The sequence below is a fragment of the Herpailurus yagouaroundi genome, unplaced genomic scaffold, assembly GCF_014898765.1.
Source record: "Herpailurus yagouaroundi ecotype Mexico unplaced genomic scaffold, PumYag 141, whole genome shotgun sequence".
Taxonomy (NCBI): domain Eukaryota; kingdom Metazoa; phylum Chordata; class Mammalia; order Carnivora; family Felidae; genus Herpailurus; species Herpailurus yagouaroundi.
Window position 1 is genome coordinate 51,487,015 of NW_024412396.1, and position 9,444 is coordinate 51,496,458.

At 37.8% G+C, this 9,444-nt stretch overlaps 1 protein-coding gene and 1 pseudogene across 1 annotated transcript in view; both read right to left on the minus strand.

Annotated features, from left to right (window-relative positions):
• The window catches only part of SPTLC2 (serine palmitoyltransferase long chain base subunit 2), a 103,805-nt gene that overhangs the window by 18,378 nt on the left and 75,983 nt on the right, over positions 1 to 9,444 (minus strand). The gene's annotated exons all lie outside the window — the stretch shown is intronic.
• LOC121032116 (ubiquitin carboxyl-terminal hydrolase isozyme L5-like) lies at positions 3,379 to 4,873 on the minus strand (annotated as a pseudogene).

Genomic DNA, 9,444 nt, shown 5'->3' on the forward strand with positions numbered 1-9,444 from the left:
AGATCCTCACCAACATTACTGTCTTTTTTATTTAAGCCATACCAGTGAGAGTACAGTGGTATCCTGTGATTTTCATTTGCAAATCCCTAACGTCTAACAGGTTTAAATACCTTTTTTTTCTGTGTTTATTGGCCATTTATCTTTTTTGGAGAAATACCTATTTGTATCCTTTGCACATTTTTAATTGGGTTGTTTAGTTTGAGCTGTAAAAGTTCTTTCTATATTCTGGATACTAGAGTCTTATCAGATATGATTTGCAAAACTTCCTCCCATTCTGAGGGTTGTATTTTCACTTTCTGGATGGGGTGTCTTTCAAAGAACAAAAGCTTGTAATTCTGAGGAAGTGCAATATATGTTTTTTGGTTGCTTATTCTTTTGGTGTCATAACTAAGAAAGCACTGCCTAATCCCACAGTCATGAAGACTTACATCTACATTTTCTTCTAAGAGTTTGGTAAATTTGGCTCTTACACTTAGGCTTTTGATCCATTTTGAGTTATTTTTGTACATGGTGGGAGGTAGGGGTCCAACTTCATTCTTTTGTATGTGGATATCTAATTGTCTCAGAATCATTTGTTAAGAGAGACTATTCTTTTCCATTGGACTGTCTTATTGAATACCAACTAATCCTAAATTAAAAGTTTACTTCTGGACTCTGGTTGGTATTTCATGGTCTGTCTATCTATACTTATGCCAGTTTGACACTATCTTCATACCACAGCTTCGGGACATGTGACTCCTCTTTGTTCTTTTTCAAGTTGGACTATTCTGGATCTCTTGTCTCTTGCATTTCCAAATGAATATGAGGATCCACTTGCCAACTTCTACAAAAAAGGCAGCTGGAATTCTGATGGGGATATTGTTGAATCTGTAGATCAACTTGGGAAGTACTGTTGTCTTAACAATACCAAGTCCTCCAATCCATGAGCACAGGAATCTTTCTATTTGTTTCGGTCTTCTTCCTGTTTGTTTCTGTACATTTTTTTTCCTTTGGATGGAATGTAGTAAATATTGTCAAAATACTGAGTTGGGTTGAGAAGGCAAGGCAAAGGGAGAAACGAATAAACATATTAAATACAACATGATACAGGTCCTAATTTGCATAACAATAAATGTCTCTTCTTTTTTCCACTTCCCTCTCCGATTTCCCCTAACGAAAATGTGTCTTTAAATGCATTAAAATATGTTGGAGAGCCTCTAGCAAATGCTGACAAAAATATGAAACCTCTCATACGTTGCTAGTGAGATGGCAAACTGGGACTTTGTAAAAATGGCAATATATGCAGGGTGGTCTCAGGCCGTCTCCTGTCAGCCTTTGTCAGTTAAGACAAACCTGGAAAAATAATGAAATTTGCTAGGTGTTCCAGGAATTTGTAAGACAGGGAAAGTGTTATGAAAAGCGTACTTTGGAGTTAAAGCCCTTGCCCCGAGGCAGGAAATGAAAGCATAAAGGGGCTGGCCCTTCCTCTTATTCCTCCTTTCTCTTTTAAATGATATGAACAAATGCACAAATCAGACAATACTGGCCATAAAAATATTTATTTTCCACCTGTGAATCTGCTTTCATTCTCAAAGTCATTTTTCCCTAGATGTTTTAGTATTAGGTGTTTTGTCTACATAGTTCGTAAGGGGGAGTAGCTGATGAAAGGTTGGCACAAGTATTGTTAACGAATCTCGTTCCAACTGCCCTACTGGATGAAGGCCTTTTAGGAGAGCTGCAGGGCATTATCACCGGGATTATCAGCCTGCAATGGGCACAGAACTAATCAGATTATCAAAGGAAAAGTTAAAATGACGCCGGTCTCTCAGTAAGCACAATATATTATCGATGTACAAAAATGGGTTCTCTTGAGATTGTGCTTTCTAAGAAGACTCAAATCTGAAATTCTGACCATCAAATATGGCAATGGCAAAATATTAATTTCTTAGGACTAGTGCTTTTGCTAAATTACAACAGAAGGATGGGTTCTTTTGGAAAGGAGTAGAGTTTGATTTCCATTTTAAAAGGTAGAGCTGAGCAGAGGGTGTAGATGTAGACAGACAGTTTAGGGAAGGCTGGACTTGTCCCAGGGTTTAAGATATTCCTGAACTAAATAAACCCTAGGTAAACAGAACATTCCTTACATGTGCAAGCATATCCTTTAATAGGGAGAATTGCTGGGATTCCTGACTCCACTTAATCAGGAAATCAGAGGTCTAAAAATAACTTTTACTTCTTCCAAGAAAGAGGAAGTGGGTTGGCAAGTGAACATTTAGATTTGATAATCAACAGTAATGAAAAACATTCTTAAGTCTCTGGGGTTTTCAAGAGCCTAAAGGAAAACAGCTGAATGTTGAATCCCCATTAAAACTGCTACTTATTTAAAAAAAAATTTTTTTTTGTACATTTACAGAAGTCTCAAAAGAATGTGTAAGTTTGTTTCATACAAATTATTTACTCCATGTAAATGATGAACCACTTAATCAAATTCAATATAGTCAATTAAAATAAAAGTGCTCATGGGGCACCTGGGTGGCTCAGTCGATTAAGCGCCTGACTTTGGCTTAGGTCATGATCTCACGGTTCGTGAGTTTGAGCCCCGCCTTGGGCTTCTGTGCTGACAGCTCAGAGCCTGGAGCCTGCTTCCGATTCTGTGTCTCCCTCTCTTCTGCTCCTCCCCTGGTCATATTCTTTCTCTCTCTCTCTCTCCCCCAAATAAACATTAAAAAAACTTTTTAAAAAGTGCTCAGATTTGAGAAAAATGACCAATTTATATTAAGGTCACCAAATGAAAGAAACGGTGCATATACAGTAGTTGTGAATATGCTTCAGGATTTCTGTTTTGTTTTGTTTTTTTTAACTCTGCTAAAATACAATTGGGATGTTTATTACTTTTTCTATTGGCAGCAATGAAAAAAATCACTAGAAATCATATTTTTGTCTTTTTCAAATAATCTGCATACAGTGTCAAAATCCTCAAAACGTTTAGATATCAAAGACAAATACTGATTTTTTTTCATTAATGATGAGAAACAAGAGATCCAGTTTAATCAAGATCTGACATTTATAAATTTTAAGCATGCAAGTGAGCTAAAAGATTAAGAGATTAATTATAAATAACAACTACAGGAACAGATGATCATTTGTGTGATTTCTAGGTTCATTAGGATAGTATACATCCAGAGAACCAACAGAAGTTCTCAGATCCGATGTCGAATAATGGAATGTGGGCAAGCACTCTTAAATGACCTTTATTATTTTTTTTTAATTTTTTTAATGTTTTATTTATTTTTTGAGACAGAGACAGAGCATGAGCAGGGGAGGGGCAGAGAGAGAGAGTGAGACACAGAATCATAAGCAGGCTCCAGGCTCTGAGCTGTCAGCACAGAGCCTGACGCAGGGCTGGAACCCACGGATTGTGAGATTGTGACCTGAGCCGAAGTTGGCCACTTAACTGACTGAGCCACAGGTGCTCCAAATGACCTTTATTTACTGTGCACTACATGCATACTGTATGCTGCAAGCAGAGAAAGAATCCATGCGTTAAAGACAGATTGGTACTACTGCCAAACTATAGACATGCTATCAAGGTGAGTCAACTAGGATGTTGTTCAAAGCTCTTTATACTTAATGGTTTCCATGAAAATAAGTGCAGAAGCAGAAATGCGTACACATCCCAAAGCATCTTCTTCATTGTTTCCAGTGCTTTCTTTGCATTGTTTTTCTTTTGCCTTTTCTACTAGTGGCATTAACTGCTAGTGTTCTGCTAAAATCTTTAAAAATTCCATAATGAAAGGCAGATAATTATGCTACCCTCTGATATTTTTGATCTCTTATCTTTTTAGTTTCTGTACTATTTCTTCAATAAGCATCTGAGGGGTGCCTGGGTGGCGCAGTCGGTTAAGCGTCCGACTTCAGCCAGGTCACGATCTCGCGGCGGTCCGTGAGTTCGAGCCCCGCGTCAGGCTCTGGGCTGATGGCTCAGAGCCTGGAGCCTGTTTCCGATTCTGTGTCTCCCTCTCTCTCTGCCCCTCTCCTGTTCATGCTCTGTCTCTCTCTGTCCCAAAAATAAATAAACGTTGAAAAAAAAAATTCAATAAGCATATGAGTTTTGGCAACCTCTGACTGAACAGCACTTAACATATTATTATCCTGATCTGCATCCAAGAGTTCCTCAGCAAGTTGTCTTGTAACCGCTATCTGTTCATGTCTCATTTTTCTGTTAGACACAATGGCCATCAAGTTAAATCAAATTTCACTGTGCTTTTGTATCCGTTTTTCTATGACTGCTTCATTGTGCTGTCATCTTGATCTCATGCATCTAAACCAGTCGGTCCTTCTCTTAATCCATCTAATTCATACAATCTTCTGTCCACAGGAACATAACTGACAGAGTGAAAAGCATCTTCTTCTTTTGCTGATGTCTTTGCATCAAATGCAAACATCTGCTGTCTGGACAAGCTATTGTGGACTTGTCGAATCACACCTGGATTGCTCAATGCAAATCTTTCATAGCTGCATCAAAGCTTTGCCAACGTTCTTTAAACTCTGATAATGTCTCCTCTAAATGGAGACCTTGATGGGTACAATTCAATAACACACTTACTGTGGCTTGACTAGCACAAACATTATTAATTATCTGCTTGGCAAAAAATATCATGTCAAGTCTGGAGTCCTGAACTAAAGATACAGAGGGTGCTGATTCTTTTCCTGGCTGCCACTTGAAAAAAAAAAAAAATAGCCCATGAACTGGCTTTAACTTTTCAAAATTCTTAGGCTCTAAACTCCGTATTTCTTCTACTTGGGCTCCTCAGCAACCAAATCTTTTAATGAGCTCAGTGAAGAGACCAGGGTCGTTTTCCATGAAGCACCATTCCCCAGCATTGGCTGTCATGGCCTAGGCCACACACTACCCTTGCTGCCACCTAGGCTCTGCCCACCCCTCATCCCACCCAGTACCAGCTGCCACTGGCCACTGAGCTCGTTGATCTCAGCAACCCTGCTGCGGAGTTCATCAACCCAGGTCACTCCTCCTACTTCCGCCGACAGCCTGCTTCAGAATTTCTTACAGAAACTTAAAAGCAAACATTAAAGAAGTTGATTTGGGGGGCTACTAACATTTTTGAAGCCTCATCTACTTTTAAGACACAAAACTGTGAAGAAAAACAAATCTAGCACATAAAAATAAATAATAAAGATGTCATTTATTTCAGCATATATTTGCTAGAAATAGAGGAGATACAAAAGTAGCATCATAGTCACTACACGAAAGACAAAAATCTCACCAGGAAGGCTACACAGAAAAGGAAGAACGTACTATGTGCTAGGCAAGCAGACATTAAATAAATACACCCTGAGTACCTGTCTAGTGTGTCTGTCAGACATCTAGGCCCTGGATACACTGCATGGAATAAAAGAAGCAAAGTTCATCCAATGTGGGAAATGGACAACAAAAAAGGTAAATGTCTCACTCAAGTGATGTCTGAGAAATGACCTGGATGAGCAAGCACTATCTCCATAAAGCACCAAGACCCAGAAGCAAAAGCACATGTGGCATTTCCTAGGGTGGAGTGAACCAGCAAGGTTGGAACTGAGCCAGTAAAGGGAGCGTGTGATACAGGCGATCTATAGAGGGCCAATCCACAGGGGACTCACAGGTCTTCACTGTAAGAAAGACTCTGATTTTGACTTTGAGAGGTGGGAGAAGCGCCACAAGGGTTCTCAAACAGAAGATTGATAAGATCTCCTGTTTCAACAAGGTTACCTAAGTGCTGCATTTAAACAGGTGAAGAGAGAAGCAGACAGGGGGCGTAGGCGATGATGGCTTGTACTAGGGTGACAGCAATGGGTATGAAAAGTGGATAGGACATGTATTTTGAAGGTGGACAGAGTGTTACAAACTGTTAAAGCACACAGAAGATACAAAATAAATATTTGATGAATGAATGAATCTTAGATAGCAAGAACCAATGTGGACTAGAGTACTCAGGAAAGGCATCAGACTTACCACGTTTCACTTGAACTCTCTGCATGGATGTCTCCTATTCCTTATTATAAGCATGTTTATTTATCTTAATTCTTGGAAATTATTTTTGCTCGACTGATCCTTCTAGGACTATTAAATCCAAGTGAAAGTAGACAGAAGTCTAAGTAAATAACAGTGGCAATAGAGTGGTGGACAGATTCAAAGATATTAAGGAGGCACAATCTAAAGGCTCTGGTGATTAAATACATGGAATAAAGAAGCAGAGAAAATATAATAGGGGCTTCTTATTTGGACAACTTGCTGTTATCTGAAGGAACACGAAAGAAAAAGCATGTTTGAGGGGGAAACAAATGGAAAAGGCTAAAAATTTTAGAGAAACAAAACTCAATTTGGGGGAAGCAAGTGTTTTTAAAGTCTAAAGGTTTAAAATTAAGTAGGTCAAGACTACTGCTTCCAAACTCGGATTGGCATATTAAAAATTAATTACTGTTTGGAATGATGAGAGGATTCTGGAAATAGACAGTGGTAATTGTTACACAACATTCTATAATGTATTTAATGCCAGTGAATTGTACACCTAAAATTAGTTAAAATGTTACCTTTTATGTTATGTATATTTTACCACCATGTTCACTCACTAGAGGTCAAGTGGTTTTTGTTTTTGTTTTTTTTTTTTAACATTTATTCCTTTTTAAGAAACAGAGACAGAGTGCAAGTGGGGGAGAGGCATAGAGAGAGGGAGACACAGAAGCTGAAGCAGGCTCCAGGCTCTGAGCTGTCAGCACACAGCCTGATGCGGGGCTCAAACTCATGAACTGCTCGTGATCATGACTTGAGCTAAAATCAGTTGCTTAACCAACTGAGCCACCCAGGCGCCCTGAGGTCATTTTTTTAAATGAGATATAATTCACATTCCCATTTAAAGTGTTCAATTCCAAGTTTTTTAGTGTAACTATAGAACTGTGTAACCAACTGTGTAACCAGTAATTAATTATAGAACATTTTCACTGCTCCCCAAAAGAAACTGGCATGTATCACAGTCAATCATTCCCACTTCACCCTAATCTTCCAGCCTATATGTCAGGTGTAAGCAATACTTTTTGTTCGTTTGTTGAGGAATAATTTATCCCAAAGTCGCTTTTTTCTACATAAACAAGAGACTTAGGGGGATAACTTCTGAACAAAGCGCACACATCTTTCTTCATTGTTAGCTTGGTGGTAAACACACAGCTCTACTAACAAAAATTCCTGTGGACAATTTTTTTCCAGTAGGTGAAAATCATACAAATCAGTAAATATAAGCAATTTGTTTTCTCATTTTCATTTTGTTTTTGTTATTTTTACCCATGTTTATATAGTTCTAAGTTTTTGAAAAACCTCAAAGGAACCAATAGCATTATGAAAGACAAAGGATAGAAGTAAAAAATTAGGTCGTGGAAAAATTCCTGGTACCCTTTAAGACATGCCTCTACTTTGTATGTCATTAATTTGCTCTTTTTATAAGTTCCTGTTTCTGTTCTTACACCTTTGATGTGTGGCCTCCTGTCCTCAAAACAAACTGCAAACTCTGAGGGCAAATAAGGTTTTCTCCCCCAGCACCTCCCCACCAAGAATATACAAACATTCAAGTTGAAATATTCTGAGAAAATGGAAACCTTTTTTATGTGTTCAAACTAATTTGAATTCCACAGAATTACCTAATTCAATTACACACACACACACACACACACACACACACACACACAAATACAAATAATAATGAAATATGAAATAGCTCATACACAAAAAGCATTCTCACACTGGACACCCAAGTTCAAATTCTGGCTCTTCCAGTTAGTTAATTCTGTGACCTTGGGTAAGCAACTTAACTTCTCGGCTGTCTCATTTTCTAAAAGGAAAATCATGTCTAATACATATTCTGAGAATTTAAAAATTTTGAGCAGTGCTCAGTACATAGTAAACAGAATACATGTCCACTTTATTATTCTCTGCCACCTGTGTATTTTTCCCTTAAAATTATGCCATTTACATCTTCCACAACATGACATGATCTGGCTTTAGCTTAGCCTTAGCTTTTAAAGATGAAATAAAGTACCCTCTTGCTTTCCCTCACTGTTTCTAGTTCCCCACTTTTTAATTTAGTATACTCTTAACACATAACATAGGACACAGCTGACATTACTAACATATAAACACATAACATATAAAGGTTTACAACTTATAAATACGCCTCAACTATCATACCATCATACTATACTATCAACTTTTCAAAGCTAGTTTTAGCCAGTGTTCCCTTAGTCACAAATTTAGACAATCTCTGCCATCACATTATCCATTAATTACCATCCAGATGAAGCAAATTACCTTTGCAGTTGGGAGTATTCAAGATGGCAAGCAGACACCCTTATTTTCTGAAAACCACTCCTCACCTTAACAGGGATGGGACCTGGTCCCTATCTGGGCTAAACTGATTCTTCCACCTAATCCAGAAGAGGCATACAGACATGCTTGCACTAAGGACATTTTATTTTATTTTTAAGCAGGCTTAAAAGTCCCCAACAAGGGACTTGACCTCATTACCCTGAGATCAAGACCCAGAGGAGATCAAGAGTCAGATGCTTCACTGACTGACCCACCCAGGTGCCCCCACTGAGGACATTTTAAAACCTGAAACCATCAGACAACCATTTTTAAGTAATACATCAAAGCAGTAAAAGCAGGTCTGAGAAAGAAAGGAACTAGTAATTCTACTGTCTTCCTAAATTTTACTCATGAGCTTTAGTTTGGTTCTTTGGTGGCACATACCCTTCTGAAGTCAGGCTATCTGGGTTTGTATTCTGGCTCCATCATCTGCCAGCTGTAAGGTTTTGGCTAGGTCACTTAATCTCTCTGAGCTTGTTTCCTCATCTGCAACATGGAATTGATAATGATGATTTTACCTACTTTGTAAGGCTGTTTGAAGGATGAAGTGAAATAATACATGTAAAGTGCTTAATAAAATGCCTCACATTTGGTACTTAAAAATTCATTAATTATATAAGAATTTATTATTTTACCTATAACAATGTGTTGAGGCATTATTCTTTCTTCCAATCAGAAAAAAGCCAGAATAGATGACTATATATATTTTGTCTTAATAAGGAGATATTAAATATCTTGAGCAAAAAGAAAAAGCCAACTGACTCTTCTAACTCTAAAGCCTAATAAGACACCAAAAACGGGAGAATAAAAATTAATAAAATAAAACACACAAGGGGTTAGGAGGTATTAAGAAATACTAGGAAAATGCTGCTTATTTTGAGAATTCAAAAACCTGAATGTTTTGCATTAAGAAGTTTTTGAAGATACTATGTCATTTTCCATAGCTGGCACACAGTAGTCAAAAACTGACTGCTGAGTGAATGAGGTCTTACTGTGGCTTAAGCTAAAAAAATAACATAACATAACATAACATAACATAACATAACATAACATAACAT